The sequence below is a fragment of the Trachypithecus francoisi genome, unplaced genomic scaffold (assembly GCF_009764315.1).
Source record: "Trachypithecus francoisi isolate TF-2019V2 unplaced genomic scaffold, Tfra_2.0 Contig01603, whole genome shotgun sequence".
Taxonomy (NCBI): domain Eukaryota; kingdom Metazoa; phylum Chordata; class Mammalia; order Primates; family Cercopithecidae; genus Trachypithecus; species Trachypithecus francoisi.
The window spans coordinates 400088-418804 of record NW_022681445.1 but is presented as its reverse complement, the minus strand read 5'-3'; the positions used below and the strand labels follow the sequence as shown (position 1 = coordinate 418804).

The window sequence follows — 18717 nt, the reverse complement described above, 5'->3', positions numbered from 1 at the left end:
ACAATGGTGGAATGGTGGAATGCTGGTTAATTAGTTAAGGCAGGAACTGGCTATTTTATTTCTTTGTGGTTTTTGGCTGCCCCAGACTTCTTGGCTCCTGCAGGCCATCCGGACACATACGTGCAGGTCACAGGGGTTACAGTGGCTGAGCTTCAGCTCAGAGGCCTGACGCCATTTTATACACGGTATGTTCAAAAGCAAAGCATTGCAATCAGATACTGCAAAACATTCTGGTAATGTTGTATGGGATATTTTTACCAGGAACGATGAAAGTATTCAGAAGAGGACAATAACAAAAGAATATTAAATATATTAGTAGATATCACGAATTCTTTTTTTTTTTTTTCTTGAGACAGAGTTTCACTCTGTCACCCAGGCTGGAGTGTGTGATCTCAGCTCACTGCAACCTCTGCCTCCTGGGTTCAAACAATTCTTGTGCCTCAGCCTCCTGAGTAGCTGGGATTACAGGTATGCGCGCCACCACAGCTGGCTATTTTTGTTGTTGTTGTTTTGTATTTTTGGTAGAGATGAGGTGTCACCATGTTGGCCAGGCTGGTCTCGAACTCCTGGCTTCAAGTGATCCACCTGCCTTGGCCTCCCAAAGTGCTGGGATTACAGGCATGAGCCACCACACCTGGCCTAGATATCACAAATTCTGATTTGTAAAGATATACATTCTAATGAATGTTTTTTAATTTCAAAAAAAAAGGCATTTCAATTTTGTATTATTTGTGCCTTATCCACAAATACAAAAACAAACCAAAAAATCTACAAGCTTCACTCATTCATTGATGTCATTAAACCAACATTTATTGATTAAATATTGTCAGGGCATGGTGGCTTACGTCTGTAATCCAGGCATTTTGGGTGGCAGAGATGCGCAGATCACTTGAGCTCAGGAGTTCAAGACCAGCCTAGGTAACATGGTGAAACTCCATCTCTACCAAAAATACAAATGTATGTGTGTGGATATATATACATATAAGCTGGGTGTGGTGGCATGCATCTGTGATCCCAGCTACTTGGAAGGCTGAGGTGGGAGGATCGTTTGAGCGTCAGAGGCAGAGGTTGCAGTTAGCCGAGATTGTGCCACTGCACTCCAGCCTGGATGACAGAGTAAGACTCCATCTCAAAAAAAAAAAAAAAAAGAGTTGTGGACACTGGTTGTTACAGATGCTTTAAGTGTCCCCATCCGCCCCCTCCTTTGTTCTTGTCACATCCTTCATTACACAATATTGGCTTTCTTCGGAAACCACTTGACTTTCCACCTTAGGGTTTTTTTTCAGGCTAAGCTGGAGTACAGGGCAGTCCCAAATGCCAGGAACTAATGCTCCAGGGAGCAGCCCTCAATCCCTTCAATCAATGAAGGATGGGAGTTGGTAGGTAAACATTCCAGCTTCCTCACCTTTGAGTAGAACAAGTCTGAGAAAAGTTCTGGTTTCCCAGAAGTATAGTTTCCCAGAAGTCCCCAGGAGAAGTGAACCCCAATTGCCCACAGCAGTAACATGCTTATTAACACATTTTGCATTGTCTTCCTTCCCTTCCTTGTCTCAGTTCCCACTTCCTCATAGAGCTTCTTGGAACCACCTTCTAAATAACAGACTTGCATTCAAAGTCTTGTCTCTGTGTTTGCTATGGGGAGAACCCAGACTAAGACACTGAATATAGGACAACGAAAAAGTCAGTCATGCCTTTGAGATGCTCAGATAAAGTTTAAGAGAAAGACTCAAACAATGTAGAGACTGATAAATGCTGTATGCTAATATAAAATATATCCAGACAAGTAGAAGGAATGAGTCTTTGTGGGAGTTAAGGAAGGCCTCATGAATGAGGTAAACATTGTAGCTGTCTGATATGGCTTGGCTGTGTTCCCACTCAAATCTCATCTTGAATTCTACATGTTGTGGAAGGGACCCGGTGAGAGGTAATTGAATCATGGGAGCAGGTCTTTCCCGTGCTGTTCTTGTGATAGTGAATAAGTCTCACAAGATCTGATGGTTCTATAAGAGGGAGTTTCGCTGCACAAGCTCTCTTTTTGCCTGCTGCCATCCATGTAAGACGTGACTTGCTCCTCCTTCTGCCATGATTATGAGGCTTTCCCAGCCACATGGAACTGTAAGTCCATTAAACCTCTTTGTTTTATAAATTGCCCAGTCTCAGGTATGTCTTTATCAGCAGCATAAAAATGGACTAATACACTGTCAAAAGTATGAGGAGAAGATTTATATCTATGTAAGAAGAGAATTAGCATTTCAGACGATGGGATGTGCAAAACACAGTACCCCTACAACTTATCCCTCCCACCCCACCTCGTAACACACACACACACACACACACACATACACACACACACACACACACAATCCTTGGTTTTGTATACTTGGAGTGAAGAATACACTGAAAAGAAATGTGGAAGATGAAAGTATAAAAGGAATTTGTCACTGGTAACTGGTCTCCCAAGATGGCCTCCAGTCAGTCCTGCCTCCCCATAACCCATCTTTTGTGTAGTCCTCTCCCACAGTGAATCTAGGCTAGCTTAATTATTCCTCTGTAGCCAGTAAAATGCCATGGAAGTGACCTGTGCAGCTCAGGGTTTCAGCTTTTAGAAGACCTAGATTCTTGTATTTTACACTTTTGGCAGCCCTAAAATACTACGTAAGAAGTTTTGTTAACCTGCTAAAGATACCACATAGAGAGGTTGAGTAAGGAGAGACCCTAAAGTCCTAGGGTCTCTGCTGAGCATAGCCGTCCAAGCCAAGATGCCAAATATATGAGCTCAGTCATATTGTTTATTCCAGCCCCAGTTGCCGTATGACTTGAGAGATCCCAAGAGAAACCAGCAGAATCATCCAACCCATAGAATTGTGAGAAATAATTAAAAGGTTGTTATTTAAAGCCACTAAGTTTTGGATTTGCTTATTATACCACAATAGAGAACCAAAACAGTTGCCCAAATGTAAGGGATCTTGAAAGCCATAATGAGAAGTCAGCGCTTAATTACGAACAAAAGAAATGAACAAATCAGCAATCCTGATAAGAGTTTAATGAAATAGCCTTGGAGAGAGACTGAGGATCTGAAGAGGGAAACCAACATTTATCAAGAATTCATTATATTCTAAATACTTTGACACTCTTAACTCATTCATCACAAAGCACTATGAGGTAGATGCTATTTATAGATCCCCAATTTATAGATACAGAAATTGAGAATCAATTTCACCCCAGGTCAAGCTCACCCCAGGTCACAGTGTTAGACCCAAGACTAAACCCAAGGCTAACTGGTCCCAAAAGCCTTGTTATTTTCATTACTACACCATGATACCTCCAACAAAAGTAGGAAGGATTGTATTTGAGAGATACTTAGGAAGTATGATTCACAAATGTGATGAATGACTGGATGTGTCCAGGTCATGGAGATCATTCAGCAATGATACTGGCTTCTACTCTAGAGGATGGATTATTATAAAAAGGTACATGGTTGTGAGGTATAGAATTAAAAGTAGAGAATCAGGTAGAAAGTAATTGATCATATAAAGGAATAAAATGAATATGGTGACATATTTGAGTTTTGCATTTGAATAGTTTTTGCAAAACTGATGATAATATAAAGACATGAAAATAAGAAATTCCAAAACATCACCCGTGGGAAAGACTCAAAATATTCTCAACTCAGCCCTCCAGATTTCAGATCAGAGGCTGCCTTATTACAAGCCCTCTGAAGTTTTATCCTAGGGCTAGGAGACCTTACTTACCTCAAGAACCGTTGAAAGAAAATATTTATCTCCTTCACTTTCCAAAGGGCAGGTTTTTTAGTCTATCAGAATTAGAAAGGAAGAGTTCAACGTATTTTTAGGAAATACAACACCACCATAAAATAGTATATTAATACCATTTTTCAAGGGCTGAAAAATAAAGTTATAAAAAATGAAAACTATATTCACCAGGAAAACATTATCTACAGATTCATCCATTCTGAAGCACCAAAGGTAGGATGGAGAATATTCTTGTGAGGGCCATGGAAACTCAGAAGGCAAAAAAATAAAAGCTTTCATTAGAAACGTAACTTTGTTTTTATTGTGTTTTAGAATGAAATGAAGATTACATATTCCACTCCTGTGCTTTAAAAATTAACAAAAGGGAGCACAAAATACTATCCAAATATAAAATTCTATCTCTCTTCTATATTAAAGCAGGATAAGAAATAAAAGACAAGAAATTATAAGAGAAATTTAAGAACTAAAGAAGGGCAGGAAAAGGAAGTAAAAAAATGATCTCAGACATAGATGGAAAATAGTTACAAAATAAAACACAGGGATCGAGATAGAGAAAGGCATACAGAGAGAATCAGAAAATGTATGTTATCTCTTTCTGCACAACAAATCGTGCCAAAATGTAGTGGTACAAATCAACCGTAATCATTTATTTTACTCATGAATTTGCAGTTTGGGAAGGGCTCAGCAAGGACAACTCATCTCTCCTCTATTCACTGTTGCTTGGGAAAGCCCAAAGTATGATGACGACTCAGTAGCTGGGGGCTGGAATCATCTGAAGGCTTGTTCACTCACATGTCTGGTTGTTGATCCTGACTATCAGCTGGAACACTTAACACATGACCTCTCCACGTGAGCTGGGATTCTTTACAGCATTGTGACTGGTTTCCAGGAGCAAATGCCCCAAGAAGGCCAGATGGGCATATCACCTTTAATAACGTAGCTTAAAAAGTCATGTAATATCACTTTTACCACATTAACAAGTCCATTAAGATTTGAAAAAAAGGGACCATAAACCTCATCTCTCCATGGAAGAAAAGCAAACATTGCATTATAGCTAAGTGTGTAGGATGGGAGATATTTTTTGGTCATCTTAGAAAATTCAATCTGCCACAGAGCGTATGAGGGACACACCCACAAAATGACTCAAAGAAATACATAGAAACCTATGTAAAGACTCAGAAACACAACCATTTACATATAATTGACATAAAAAGATGTGAAGAAACACACACCAAGAGAAAAGTAAGAGGAACACACCAAGTAAGGCGAATACCTAAAGAGGCCCAGGCTTGCGTAGATCACTATCTTCAACTTTGGGCTTTTTACTCCATTGTTACCAAAGATTTTCAAAACGATTTTACCTTTTTTGTAACTATAGACACAAATGTAGCCACTAAGTGTTTTTACTAAAGGATAATGGGCTCCAGTCAAGCCAGGGATTGACTGCAACCCATAAGCTGGTTGTTACCCTCTGCATAAAAGTATGATAAAAACAATATTTGAGGGAACAATAAAAAGTTGTGCAATGAATACAGAAAATAAACTAAGTTAACCCAGGGTTTTTTTAAAATTCCATAGCCCATGGACTCTCTAATATACCAGGTTGCCTATTATAGAATCAAAGGAATGTCATTCCCTAGAATATAGCCCCTGGAAAAGTAAAAGTAAAATAAAGTCTTTCAGGGTGACATTATGCTCCAGTCACAATTAACTTTCTGTTACCCAAACGCACCACACTCTGTTAGTATGATGTGATGGGCTGAATTTTCCAAAGATGGCTACAACATCTTCCATCCTACACATTCTTCTGATATATGACCTTGCCACTACCCCATTGAGGGATGGAATCTAATTCCCACCTTGCATATGGGCTGTATTTAGTGACTTTCTTGCAATAATAGAAGTAGATGAAGTAATGCTATGTGACTTCCAAGGGTAGATCAGAGGAAGCCTTGCAGTTTCTTCCTTAAATTCGTGAAACGATCACTCTCTGAATGCTCTTTCTTGGGACGCTCTGTCTTGGATGTTCTCTCTTGGAACCCCAGTCACTTTTCTGTGGGAAGTACCAGCCACACGAGGAAGCCATTTGTAAGATCTCTGTTCAACAGTCTTGCTGAGCTCAGCCATTGCATCATCACAGATGTGTAAGGCAAGAATCTACCAGATGATTCCAGCCACCAGTTCTTAAGCCAGTTGAGTCTTCCCTGATGAAAACTCAGACATTTTAGAAAAACAAAACATCTTCCCTGTAATACCCTGCCCCAATTCCTGACACATTGAATCCATAACTGTAAATAGAAGAGTGTTGTTTTATACCATGGAGTACTGGGGAGGTGAGGTTTGTTATATGGTAATAGATAAAACATGTACTTAGCAAATATCCTTCCCCCTTCCCTGCCTAGCTGCCTCCTATTCATATTTTATGTCTCATTTTACCCACTATTTTATCCAGCTGCAATACAAGTAAAAACCAATGGGCTTGCAATGCTAATACAATTTAAAAATAAATCTCTACCCATCCTCTTCTGATCAGATTACCCCCTCTATAGCAACTCTGGAGCCACTGCTGTTCCCACACCTACCCATAAAGAAAATCAAGGGTCTAATAACTATGATTAACGTGAAAGGACTCCAAAGGAAAAAGTAGACAACATTCAAGAACACTTGGGTAATATAAACAGAGATGGACATTCTAAGAAAAAATTTTAAAATGCTAGAAATCAAAAACACTGTAGTGTAAATAAATAGTGCCTTTGTTGGACTCATAAGTAGACTGGACACAGCCAAGAAGAAAATCAGTGAGTTTGATGATATGTCAATAGAAACTTCTAAAACTGAAATACAAACAGAAAAAAGACTAAAAAAAGGGAACATAATACCAAGAACTGTGGAACAATTACATTACACTTTGGATATAATAGCATTCTCACCCATTATCCATATTTGTCAAGAAGTTAATTACAGATGACTAATCTAATGCTTATATGCATATTCATCCATGTAGGAGGAGGCCTACATTATGAATCACACATACACACAGAAACCTGAAATGTTGACAAAAATCTCAATATTTTGAGTAATAGAAGTTGTATTTATAGTATATATACTTCCATGAGAAAGAAAATCTTTCTAAGGATATTTTTGTGATGTATGATTACAATTTTTTTCAGCTATCCCTAAACTGGTGCAACTTTGGCAACATGAATTTGAGATTTATGCTCAAATAATTCTCAATAAATTCTCAATAGATCACACTACCTTCATATATTCTGTATTTAAAAGTACCAGAGGATTGTCTAGAGCCACGTTGTCCAATAAAAATATAATGTGAGCCACATATGTAATTTTAGATTTTCTAGTAGCTTCAATTAAAAATGTAAAAAGAAGGATAAAATTAAATGTGATACTATATTTTATTTAACCCAATCTATTCAAAATATTATCCATGCAACATATAATCAATATTTAAACTTATTAATTTGCTATTTTATATTCTTTCTTCCACACTCAGTCTTTGAAATCCCATGTGTTGTGTGCTCAGTCCCTCCATGTGGCTAGGGCTACCATATCAGGCAGCATAGTTTCTAAAATCTAAAGGTGTAAGCACCATTCAGAATCACCAGAATAACTTGGGAACTTATTAAAATACAGAATCTTGGCTGGGCGCGGTGGCTCAAGCTTGTAATCCCAGCACTTTGGGAGGCCGAGATGGGCGGATCACGAGGTCAGGAGATCGAGACCATCCTGGCTAACACGGTGAAACCCCGTCTCTACAAAAAAAATACAAAAAACTAGCCAGGTGAGGTGGCGGGCGCCTGTAGTCCCAGCTACTTGGGAGGCTGAGGCAGGAGAATGGCCTAAACCCAGGAGGCGGAGCTTGCAGTGAACCGAGATCCGGCCACTGCATTCCAGCCTGGGGGACAGAGCGAGACTCCGTCTCAAAAAAAAAAAAACAGAATCTTGGGTCTCATCCAGACCTACTGAATCAGAATCTTCATTTTAACAGGATTCCCCCCAGATAATTCATGCACATTAAAGTTTAAGAGGCACTGGTTTAATATGATGGGCCTTCAGGAGAAATGGAAGAATTGTGGAAGAAAGAGAGAACAGTACAAATTTTGATGTGCTTTAACAAGCTTACAAGTGATGCTGATGCTGCTGGACTTTTGGTCACACTTTGAATGGCATGGTCCTACAAGATGTAGTCCAGAAGTGCTCACTGAGTACCTTTTATTTTCTCAGCACTACGGACAGATAAAAGTGAGCTAGATTTCAATCTAGCACCAGAACAACTCACATCTTCTTGGAAAGACAGGACCACTGCAGGTGAAAACACCAGAAAGCAATAGAAGGCAATATTACTAACATAGCAGAATATTTGAATCAGACAGGGAGTGCTATAAGCTGTCAGGGATATGAAAAATCTGAGGATGAATCAGTGTTATCAGAGAAGGCAGTTTCTCTGGTTACGAGAGAGGAATCTAAGCTAGGCTATGAAAGAGATGCCCTAATGAAAATGTGAGAGTGGGGACTGGAGAGTTTGGGCTCTGCTTACTCTGTGCAGTGATCCCTGGTTATCCTTTGCTTACTTTAAGCGAGTGATCTCCAAACTTGATTGTGCACACCTATCATTAAAAATATTGACATATCCCAGATGATATAGATTTATTTACAAATTGTCGACACATACCATGCCGATTCATAAATATTAATAAAGATTAATTATCTTTTAGATTAAAAATAAATGTACATACATATTCCAGTATCATCTTACTTTCTAATAGATTTGGAAGCCACTGCTCTAATTCAGCACTTTTATTTTAAGACATCATGGTATTCTCCCAGCAGCAAGCAGCACAGTGTGATTCAATAAATAGAGGCATCAAGTAGTAAAAAATATGTATATGCTAGGAGACTCAGTTGTCACAACTTGACCTTGCCGTGGTAGAGCTCACCAATAGAAAGAGTTTAGCCATTCACGAAAGGGTAGCTGTGGTAGAGTTGAGCAAGCCTCAGCACAGCTTTGACAGGCACTCTTTCCCTGGCAACTTTTTCAATTTTCCTTCAGGTTTCAGTTTAAATGTTCCTGAAAGAGGCCTTCCCAGACCTTGTAATCTGACTTATGACCTCTTGTTGATCCCACTCATCACATCTTGCTCTTTTCCTATATTAAGGTCATCACAGTTTGTAATTCTTAGTATATTTGGGGGACCATGCTTTAACAGCTGTCTCCCTACTGGACTGTACTCCCTGTGAGAATAGTAATTTGTTAACACTGTGTATTCAGCAATGAGCCCTCGATGTAACACACAGTAGGTACTAAACATTTTGTAGAATGAATGGACAAAGGAAATTAAATATGGCCATCATAGTCCTTTTAGTTCATACATTACTACCTTTTTCTGTCATGTAATGATATGCTGCATGAACTAACACTTCCTTCTCTAAGTGAGTCAGAGAGAAGTAACTGGACCTTAAACATTGGAGCTCAAGTGGTGACTAATACGGACTGCTATATAGATTGGAGGAAAAATAGGACACACAATGTGAGGGCTGTTCAAAGTTTTGTTTTAATTTTAGTTCTTAATCATGATTCTCCCTTTATAAATGCTTGCTTGCTTACTTGCTTGCTTGCTTTTTTTCTTTCTTTCTTTCTATATATGTATTTTTTTTGGCAGAGGGGACAGGTAGTGTTTGGTCACATGAGTAAGGTCTGTAGTGGTGATTTCTGAGATTCTGGTGTACCCATCACCTGAGCAGTACACGCTATACCCAATGTGTAGTCTTTTATGCCTCACTCTCCTCCCACACTTTCCCCCAAGTCCTCAAAGTTCATTGTATCATTCGATGACTTTGCATCCTCATAGTTTAGCTCCTGCTTGAGTGAGAACATATGACATTTGGCTTTGCATCCCTGAGTGACTTCACTTAGAATAATAGTCTCCAATTCCATTCACGTTGCTGCAAATGCCATTATTTCCTTCCTTCTTATGGCTGAGTAGTATCCCATGGTATATATACCACAATTTCTTTATCCACTCATTGATTGATAGGCATTTGGGCGGATTCCATATTTTTGCAATTGCAAATTGTGCCATTATAAACATGCATGTGCAAGTATCTCTTTTGTATAATGACTTATTTTCCTCTGGGTAGATACCCATTAGTGGGATTGCTGGATCAAAGGGTAGTTCTACTTTTAGCTCTTTAAGGAATGTCCACACTGTTTTCCACAGTGGTTGTACTAGTTTACATTCCCACCACCGGTGTACAAGTGTTCCCTTTTCACCATATTCCTGCCAACATCTATCACTTTTTGATTTTTTGATCATGGTCATTCTTGTAGGAATAAGGTGGTATCATATTGTGGTTTTGATTTGCATTTCCCTGATCATTAGTGATGTTGAACTTTTTTGTTTTCACATGTTTGTTGGCTATTTGTTTATCTTGTTTTGAGAATTGTCTATTCATGTTCTTAGCCCACCTTTTGATGGGATTGTTTTTTTCGTGCTGCTTTGTTTAAGTTCCTTGTAGAGTCTAGATACTAGTCCTTTGTTGGATATATAGATTGAGAAGATTTTCTCCCACTCTATGGGTTGTTTACTCTGTTGATTTTTTGTTTGTTTGAGACACAGTATTGCTCTGTCACCCAGGCTGGATTGCAATGGTGCAATCTTGGCTCACTGCAACCTCTACCTCCCTGGTTCAAGCAATTCTCCTGCCTCAGCTTCCTGAGTAGCTGGGATTACAGGTGCTCACCATTGTGCCTGGCTAATTTTTGTATTTTTAGTAGAGAGGGTTTTTTGCCATGTTGGCCAGGCTGGTCTCAAACTCCTGACTTGAGGTGATCTGCCTGCCTTTGCCTCCCAAAGTGCTGGGATTACAGGTGTGAGCCACTGTGCCCACCCTGCTGATTGTTTCTTTTGCTGTGCAGAAGCTTTTTAGTTTAATTAAGTCCCATCTGTTTATCTTTGTTTTTGTTGTGTTTGCTTTTGGGTTCTTGGTCATGAAGTCTTTGCCTAAGCCAGTGTCTAGAAGGGGTTTTCCAGTGTTATCTTCTAGAATCTTAATGGTTTCAGGTCTTAGATTTAAGTCTTTGATCCATCTTGAGTTGATTTTTGTATAAGGTGAGAGATGAGGATCCAGTTTCATTCTTCTACATGTGTCTTGCCAATTATCCCAGCACCATTTGTTGACTAGAGTGTCCTTTACCCATTTTATGTTTTTGTTTGCTTTGTGGAAGATCAGTTGGCTGTAGGTATTTGGGTTTATTTCTGGGTTGTCTATTCTGTCCCATTGTTCTGTGTGCCTATTTTTCTGATATGCCATGCAAACATATATTGTTCAGGCCTATTATGCACTTTAGGCTTAATGGGAAATGTCAGTGACTGTCAAAATCACAACCTTCTGCTGATGTTAAAGGAATCTAATCAAGCAACAGATGGTCAGCAGCAGAAAATTTGCTCTCTACTTTCTCTGAGTTTTTATTCTGTTACTTAAAAACCTGTTGGTCACAGGTCGTCGGATTCAGTGAAAGCAGCCCATATGAGCTGAGATATCTATTTCATTTACTATGTCTGTATAAGAAGAAAACATATCCCAACCTTAAATATTGATTATGCCTGACATGCAAAACATGCCCATGTCCCAGATGCCCATTTACCATTAGACTGAACATTTTCTTATATCCTCTTCCATTCACATTGTATGGACTTGCCCGTGATGTCATCATTAAAGCACTTTCATACTATACTATAGTCAGGTTGCTTTTCTGGGTTGACTTTAGGAAGCATTATCTAATTTTAGCTCAGGGAAAGTCTGTATCATGCTGTTGTGTGAGTGTGTTTTAAATGCACTTTGTATAGCCATATTTTGAGGGGTAAGTTTCACAAATATGCAAGAATTGATCCTTGTATAGCTGCCTTTAATCAGTTTTGGTATTTTCTTCAATGGATTCTATGCATGTATCATTTTGTCATTTCTCAGTTGAGGGAATACTCAGAACTTGCCAGAAGCAGCAAAAATTCACATTTATAGAATACCTTTTTACTGTATTGAGATTTTTCATTTTTCATAATCTTTCTGGAAGGCATTTCTGAGGAATTTCTCAGAAGACAGATGCATTGGTTTCTGTGACTGATGACAGTCTGACTTCACAAGTGGCCTTCTTGAGAGGTTACTAAGACCTGACACATTAACATCCCATAAATCTCCCATGTTCCAAGTCTTAAACATACATTTCCTTTCCCCGAGCCAGAGCACAGAGAAATGCTTGTGCTCCTTTGACAGTCATGCCTAAGAAAGGAAAACAGGGAGCCACTTTTGCACAGACATAAACCTGCTCAATGTCTCAGATATTTTATGTACATACCCCACTTCTCTCTTGAAGTCTCCAAGAAAACACATGTGACCTTTGATAGTTCAGAAAAATCTTGTAAACCTCTCTGTGATGTTTAATAATTTCACTCTTCTTACTGGAATGATGTACCAGCCGGTACAGACAGCTTGTGGAACTCGGCTCATGGGTAAATGTTCAGTCTCACGCTGTTTTAACAACATTGGCTCCATCATCAGTGCAAATAGAAACAGTGGAAAGAATCTGAGGAGTGAGATATTTATTTGGAATTTCAGCTGTGATGATGTTTTTCCAGGCACTGCGATGAAGGTGCACTTTCTGAGAGATGAAGAACTAGCACACTGCCACAGAGTCCCCTGTGAGGGCTTACTCAATATTTGCTGGTAATTATGATGTCATTCCTTGAGGCAGGCGTCAGTTAACAAACTCTTTGAATCTAAATCAGCCCTGATTTAATTTGCCCTTCAGTAAAGGTTAAAACAGAGAGAAATTCAAAGTATACATTTTGCAGAAGAAATAGACTGCAGTTTTTAAATGAATGCATAAGCCATATGTAGCCTTTTAAAGGAGGATGTTCAATTTTTCCACTCTTTCTTTCCAATTGAGTGTGTCCTCTCACCCTAAGCAAAAAAAGTCAGTATAATTATGCCCAAATAAGAAGATTAAGTCTAGGAAGTAACACAATTTTCTTTATCATCACAAAATGTGTCTTGTATTATGTGCATGTGTTTTTAATTTGCATAATTGCTATTTTCTTGGTGGTTTTTTTTTTTTTTTTGAGACAGAGTCTCTCTTTGTCACCTAAGCTGGAGTGCAGTGGTGCAAACATGGCTCACTGCAGCCTTAACATCTTTTCTTACTATATATTTTATTCCGTTTATTTCTTTTTATTCTTAGTACTGTGGAATATTTCTTGCATCGGGCTCACCAACTTGTAACATGTTTACAATGGGCCCCTGTTTCTAAAGACTTGTTTGTCCCTTTTTTCTTCCTTTTTTTTCTTTTGCTTTTCCTTTTTTTTTTTTTCTTTTTTTTCAGATGGAGTCTTACCCTGTTGCGCCAGGCTGAAATGCAGAGGTGCAGTATTAGCTCACTGCAACCTCTGCCTCTGCCTCCCAGGCTCAAGTGATTCTCCTGCCTCAACCTCCTGAGTAGCTGGGACTACAGGCATGTGCCACCATGTCTAGCTAATTTTTGTATTTTAATAGAGATGGGAGTTCTCCATGTTGGCCAGGCTGGTCTCAAACTCCTGGCCTTAAGTGATCTGCCTGCCTTGGCCTCTCGAAGTGCTGGGATTACAGGCGTGAACCACCGCATCTGGCCTCTTCCTTCATTTTGTATTGATTGTTGACTCACTAGGAAACACTTCTCATATCTTTTAGGGTGAGACTTACAATTGTCTATTCTAGTAGTTCTCGATTCTGGCTGCACAACAGAATCTCTTGATGCTTTTGAAAAAACGTCGTACCCAGACTGTATCCCAAACCAATGGAATCATGACTTGGAAGCAATGGGACCCAGTGGCAATACCTTTAGAGTTCCTCAAGTGACGCCACTGTGTAGCTGAGGGTGAGAACCGCTAGTCCACACAAATGGTTCAAACAGTTAATAGGCAGTTCTGAGTTTTAAAAAGTTAAAAATCCCACACATTTTTTAATTAAAAAACCTAAAAGTCCCACAAAACCATTAGACAGTGGACAATTATCTGGAAAGATTTCATAAAGCCAAACCCTGTGAGGATTTAAAGAAATAGGACAGACATGGTAATGTGGCAGGTTTGGTAATTACTGCATTCTCTGAGTAACTATCCGAGGCAGTATGTTGTAGACCTGCTGGCTTCTGACTCAGTCTCTGCACCTCATACTAGCTGTAAGACTTTGGGCATGTTATTTATCATCTCAGTGTGTCTATTTCCTCCTCTGTAAACTGGCATTGATATTACCAAAGCCTATTTCATATTATGAAGATTAAGGGTCAGAAAATATTTTCTGAAAAGGGCTTATAATTTTGGCTTTATAGGTCATATGGTCTCTCTGCGACTACTCAGCTCTGCCATTGCAGCACAAAGGCAGCCATAGACATTAGGTAAATGAATGGATGTGGCTGTGTTCCAATAAAACTTTATTTACACAGACAGGGAGTAGCCCAAATTTGGCCCACAGGGTATAATTCACCAATGCCTCTACTAATACATGCTACGTGGTTAGCACAGAGGGTTGCTATGTTTGTTGTCATTGTTACGAAGCCTGAAAAGTAGCCCATCTCCCTAAGTTATGTGCATTTACCCTTATCTCTCCGCTCCACCCTTGGCCTCCTTTCAAGCCGACCAGCCTCCAACACGTAGCACAAAGCTACAATAGCTGCAGTTCTTAGGACAGGAGAAAACATCAGGTTTCCCCTGTTCATGAATGCGCTCTCTCCTTCCAATCAACACAGTCACAGAGCAAGGAGAAAAGAAAACTGAGGCCAGAGTGCAGGGCCAGGGGTACACATCTCCCAGTGGTGCAACACTTTACAGGAGCAAACACCACAGACACTAAAGCCATCAGGGAAACCTGTGAATTAAATCATGAGTGGTAAGGAGCTGCCAAAATCCCAGAGATGTAATAAATCATTACTGTCAACCGCTCAGCACGAGTAATAAAAAATCAATCCACTAAGCTAGAAATGAATTTGAAAATTGTGATTTAAACAGTAGTAATGTGTGAGCAAAATAAACACAGAAGCAGTTCTGCTATTTCATCTTTCATATAAGGACAGAGGAGAGTGATACCAGTGGTTTGTTTTCTTTTACACATCAACGGAGCAGTAATCAATGAGGAATGGCTGTGTGAGTCAGCAGTTAGAAACAAAACTGAATGTGATGGTGTCCTCTTTCCTGAGGATATTAAACCCATTATTTTGTTTTGCAGGTCACATTTCAAAGGCCAGATCTTTCCCAGGGCTTAAGCTGTTCCTTGGATACGTTTGGTAAGTCATTATCCACTAATCATTTAGTAATCGTCTCCGACATGCCAAACACTGTGCTCAGGGCTGGAAATGCAGAACCCGGGAAGCCACTGGCCTTGTCATCAAGATCTCTCTCTGGCTCCCTTTGAATTTGCTAATTCAGAATCTCACATTTCCCCCAGGAAAAATAATAAGGACCAAATCGTATCCATTTTCTCAAATGGCTTCTAAGAGCCATGTCATAGTTTGGCATCATGTAATTCTTTACCGATGTACTTTGAGGGTCAAGTTTTACTTTTCTTCATGCAGCTGTCAAGGACAGACACAAAGAGTGGGGGTGTCTTCCTCATTAAATACTTTCCCACAACACTCCAGAGTATATTCATCATTTAAGTAAACACTAACAGCTATCTGACTTGGAAAGACTTGTGAGGAGAGGGAAAGAAAGGTACCCTAATAACTGGTAGGAATTTATCACAGTTCCTATCTGCAAACTCATACAGAAGTCAGTAGGGAGAGCCAAAAGGCTGGATGGTATTCAAAGTCTTATTCAGGAGCATATCTGTGGTAGGCACAACAATGCACCCCTCCAAGAATGTCCATGTCTTAATCCCCTGAAGCTGTGAACATGTAACCTTACATTACAAAAGGGACTTTGCAAGTGTGATTAAGTTAAGCATCTTGAACTGGAAACATTATCCTGGATTATTGCTTGGGCCAATGTAATCACAAGGGTCCTTACAAAGGAAAGAAGGAGGCAGAAAGAAAGAGTCAGAGAGAGAGAGAGATTTGAAGATGCTGTGCTCCTGGCTTTGATGACAGAGGAAGGAAGTCATGGGGCAAGGAATGAAGGAGGCTTCTAGAGGTTAGAAAAGGCAAGGAAACAGATTCTCCTCAAAAGCCTCCAAAAAGCAACACAGCCCTATGGCCTCCAGAACTGGAAGATGATAAATTTGTGTCATTTTTAAGCCACTAAGATTGTGGTGATCTGTTGTAACAGCTAGAGAAAACTAAGACATCACACTTGTACAGCTATAGTGCTAACAGTGAAGGAAGGGAGAGATACCTTTAATTCATGTGTGTCAATTGCCATTCCAGTTGATTTGTTTATAGTCGTGATGTAAGCAAGGCTGTTATTTGCAGCCCCTGCTTCTCTGTTCGAAATAACATAAGACTATCATAATGGTTTGTTGGGGATTTGAGGATATTTTAATGGCATAGCATGTTTTTCACATCAGATTATTTGTTGAACTAATGATTGGAAAACACAGGAAAATACAAAATAGTACATGGGGAGCTAGAGAAAATGTTCTCTAAGAGATAGGAACAATTATGTGTTTGTGGGTATATGTGTGCATGAATGAAACTATATTCTAGCCCATGAGATCTTCAAGACTCTTAGAAACACACTGACCAATAACTTTTAAATAAATTTATCTTGACAATCAAATGGCAAAATTTTAAAAAGTATAGAATATATTGTATTTATATATTCCTATTTTTAATATACAGTCCCTTTTATATATCCATTTAAAAGACCCTTATATTGATCAAATGAGTGTTCCAAAATAGGGATATTTTCGAATAAAATTTATTAATTATGCTTAAGCAATCAAGGTCACAGTGGGATGTGACCATAGAACAGAATTCCAGCTTCGATCATTCTGAGATCTCAGAATTTTGGTGGTATTTCTAATTCTAACCCTAAGCATGGCCCTTCCTACCACCAAGGCACTGCTCTAAGTGCTTCACAAATATGAACTGATTTAATCCTCACAGCAACCCCTTGAGGTGCTTGCTTTCATTATCTCCATTATACAAACTAAGAAACTGAGGCACACAGAGGCTACGTAACTTGCCCAAGGTCCTAGAGAATTTTAGCCCCCTAGTCATGAAGAGGATTTGAGAACTATTGGCCTGTTCCAGGAATATCATGGCGAGGAACTCTCCAGCAGGAATGTAGGAAACTGGCCCTGATACAGGAAGAGCAGAGAACATGTATCCTGCCATACTTGGGTTAGGGTGTGATGGGGTTCTGACACACCGATAAAAATGGCAACCCAGTCCCAGAGGAAGGTGGTATAAGGCCCTTGATTGAGGAAAACTACCAAACTGAAAGAGCAAGGCTAATGTTTGTGATCAAAAAGAAGAGTGATCATTATGCAGATTATGCAACTTTGACTGAAGAAGCTTCCCACTGGAAGGGCAAATCTCCTTCCTCTCAAGTTATCTCTGAGCTGAGCAGAAGCTCAGTCTATGATGGGAGCAGAAGACCTCCCAAGCAGGCCTGATCATAGTGGGGAAGTGGAGCAGTCACCTAAGAAGAGGGAGGCAGGAGAGAAGGAAAAGTGATGCTCGTCCAGTTTGAGTCCCATAATCATAAACATAACTTCATCACGTGGACCCAGGAGAAAAATCAACTATTGTAAATAGCAAAATCAGTAGTGTTCCAACTGTTAATTAGTTTATTCTAGAATAGTAATAACACTAAAATATTTAATTGACTATTTTTAAAAATTGAAGCTTAATTATTTCCATGTAATATTGGAAGCCAAATTGACTAATAAAAGCCTATAACAAATTGCCATAGCAAAATGCTTTTTTCACTTGCATCTTAGTTACAGGTAAGGAGGTGTTTTTATTTTAACATCTCATGCTCACCCCTACCATGACCAAAAAAAAAAAAAAAAACTAGTCTATAATAAACTCACAAAATTTAATAGTGGAGACTATTTTAGCCCTTGAGTCTTTGGGCAACATATAAGTAAGGCAGTTTTTGTTTAAACAGTCAGAAGTTTCTTTGCTAAGGCATTAAACAAAAGCTTTGTTTCCCACCTCTCCCATAAAAAAGTGATTTATCAGAACTCTCAATTAGATTTCCATAAACTGTATAGAAAAACTAAGCATGTTAAAAGTTGAAACAAGGAAACATTTGGTTTATTTAAGAACATGTACCCAAACATATGTATCTAGATTTCTGGAGTTTTCAAATCTTGGCCCAAAATATCTTGGGAAAACAGATATACCAAAGAGGATTCTTGGCATACATCTTTCTGAGTTGTAAATACTGGGAGAATAATGTTCCTCTAAATAATTCGGGCACATTTAGTGTCAAGATCAACAATACTTAGAAGAGAATCTGATCCATCAAAGTTAGTGTTAAACTCTAATTTTAATCAAATATATAAACGACTAATTTCTGACAGCTGATTTAGTTGCATTTATTCTGCCACAAAGTGAAAAAGGTCCTGCTTACTGGAGCAGAGCTGAAAAGAGGGCCTCTTTGTTTTGCGACTTCTTCCCCCACTGCCAATGTTCATAAACATATAAACTCACAGAATTTGATAGCTGAAGTAACTTTAGTCCTTGAGTCTTTGGGCACCATAAAGCAGTAGAAAAAGCATGAATTTTGTGGGTGGCATGAAACCCAGCTCAACCCATGTGGTGGGCAAAAAGTATTTACTTTGAAGAGATAATTGCACAAGTAAGAAAATATATCTGCAGAAGGCTATTTGCTGAGGCAGGCACTGTTTATAATAATAAATAAAAATAAATGTAAGCAAAATGCCCATAAATGGAATTATTTAAGTGTGGTACAACCATACAACAGAGTACCGAGCGATCTTTAAAAGGCATGTT

General features: G+C 39.0%; 1 long non-coding RNA gene across 6 annotated transcripts in view; it reads left to right on the top strand.

Moving 5' to 3' along the window:
• The window catches only part of LOC117074144, a 1124950-nt gene that overhangs the window by 979873 nt on the left and 126360 nt on the right, over positions 1-18717 (top strand). For 4 of the 6 annotated variants that reach the window (XR_004433520.1, XR_004433517.1, XR_004433518.1 and 1 more), the window contains one exon: positions 15042-15099. This is a non-coding gene — a long non-coding RNA (uncharacterized LOC117074144). Of the gene's footprint in view, positions 1-15041; positions 15448-18717 lie in introns of those variants that run through there. The other 2 variants (XR_004433523.1, XR_004433521.1) reach the window with 1 other exon arrangement.